The sequence below is a fragment of the Tiliqua scincoides genome, chromosome 8, assembly GCF_035046505.1.
Source record: "Tiliqua scincoides isolate rTilSci1 chromosome 8, rTilSci1.hap2, whole genome shotgun sequence".
Lineage (NCBI taxonomy): Eukaryota > Metazoa > Chordata > Lepidosauria > Squamata > Scincidae > Tiliqua > Tiliqua scincoides.
In genome coordinates, this window is record NC_089828.1 from 914,677 (window position 1) to 916,864 (window position 2,188).

At 49.8% G+C, this 2,188-nt stretch overlaps 1 non-coding gene across 1 annotated transcript; it reads right to left on the minus strand.

Annotated features, from left to right (window-relative positions):
* Positions 1–1,976: 1,976 nt before the first annotated feature.
* On the minus strand, positions 1,977–2,049 carry TRNAR-UCG (transfer RNA arginine (anticodon UCG)). The gene has a single exon. It is a non-coding gene; the product is annotated as a tRNA-Arg (tRNA).
* Positions 2,050–2,188: the final 139 nt, after the last annotated feature.

A 2,188-nucleotide genomic window follows, 5' to 3' on the forward strand; every position in this document is an offset into this window, starting at 1 on the left:
CAGGACAGCAAAGAAAAACCCAGACAAGGTTGGTGCAAGAACACAGCACTGCTTCACGCCGCTTCGGATGTCAAAGGGGGCTGATGTGGAGCCATCAAAGACAACAGTGCCCTTCATGTCCTTGTGGAAGGATCTGATGATGCTGAGGAGCCTGGGTGGACATCCAATCTTGGGGAGGATCTTGAAGAAGCTGTCCCTGCTGACCAGGTCGAAAGCTTTCGTGAGATCTATGAAGGCTATAAAGAGTGGCTGTTGTTGTTCCCTGCATTTCTCCTGCAGTTGTCTAAGGGAGAATACCATATCAGTGGTGGACCTGTTGGCTCGGAATCCGCACTGTGATTCTGGATAAATGCTCTCTGCAAGTACCTGGAGCCTCTTTAGTGCAACCCAGGCAAACAACTTTCCTATAACACTAAGGAGAGAGATGCCGTGGTAGTTGTTGCAGTCACCCCTGTCGCCTTTGTTCTTGTACAGCGTGATGATGTTTGCATCCCTCATGTCTTGAGGTACTCCACCTTCTCTCCAGCAGAGACAGAGGATTTCATGCAGCTCAGTGACGATGATCTCTTTGCAGAACTTTAGGACTTCAGCAGGGATGCTGTCTTTTCCAAGCTCCTCCAGCACAGGCAGGCACTCAATGTTGTTCAGCGCTTCTTCGGTAACTACATTTTCTCTGCAGCTGGCACTACCCACTCTGCCAAAGATCTCCAGCAGCTCATGGATCGTTTTAGCAAGGCCTGCCAAGATTTTGGACTGACGATCAGCCTGAAGAAAACACAGGTCATGGTTCAGGATGTGAACTCACCTCCCTGCATTACAATCTCTGCGCATGAACTAGAGGTTGTCCATGACTTTGTGTACCTTGGCTCAACGATCTCTGACACTCTTTCTCTCGATACCGAGCTAAACAAATGCATGGGTAAAGCAGCTACCACATTTTCCAGACTCACAAAGAGAGTCTGGTCCCACAAGAAGCTGACAGAACATACCAAGATCCAGGTCTACAGAGCTTGCGTCCTGAGTACGCTTCTGTACTGCAGCGAGTCATGGACTCTTCGCTCACAACAGGAGAGGAAACCGAACGCTTTCTACATGCGCTGCCTCCGACGTATTCTCGGCAACACCTGGCAGGACAAAGTTCCAAACAACACAGTCCTGGAACGTGCTGGAATCCCTAGCATGTATGCACTACTGAAACAGAGACGCCTGTGTTGGCTCGGTCATGTCGTGAGAATGGATGATGGGCAGATCCCAAAGGATCTCCTCTATGGAGAACTCGTGCAAGGAAAGCGCCCTACAGGTAGACCACAGCTGCGATACGAGGACATCTGCAAGAGGGATCTGAAGGCCTTAGGAGTGGACCTCAACAAGTGGGAAACCCTGGTCTCTGAGCGGCCCGCTTGGAGGCAGGCTGTGCAGCATGGCCTTTCCCAGTTTGAAGAGACACTTGGCCAACAGTCTGAGGCCAAGAGGCAAAGAAGGAAGGCCCATAGCCAGGGAGACAGACCAGGGACAGACTGCACTTGCTCCCGGTGTGGAAGGGATTGTCACTCCCGAATTGGCCTTTTCAGCCACACTAGACGCTGTGCCAGAACCACCTTTCAGAGCGCGATACCAGAGTCTTTCGAGACTGAAGGTTGCCAACACACCATTAGTGATTACTATTACTAATAAAGCGTATTTTGAACGGCTGTGTGTGCAACAGACTATAGAACCCGATTCTTCACTTTTTATTAGTAATTAGTATTAGGATGATTAATAAACCATATTTTAAAGGGTGTGTGTGCAACAGGCTGTAGAATCTGATTCTGCACTTTTTATTGCCATTATTATTAGTAATTAGTATTAGTGACCACTGATTACTATTACTAATAAGAGATGCGTGTGAGACAGACAGCAGACCCTGATTTCTCCCTCTTGGTCACCAGGAGCAGCAATAAGTGAGGCCAGGCCCCTGAGCCCATAAGGAACTCCAACGACCGCGGCAGGACTCGAACCTGCAATCTTCTGATCCGAAGTCAGACGCCTTATCCATTAGGCCACGCGGCCGCACTGCCAGTGTTTTTCCGCCAGAACCATTGGAGTCGCCTGCGTAGAAGTGGGTGGTTCCAGAGCAGCCTGGAAGATACCATTTCCATTAAGCGGGGGGAGATGAAAAGAAGAGGAAGGAGAAGAGCCCCTTGCTGAG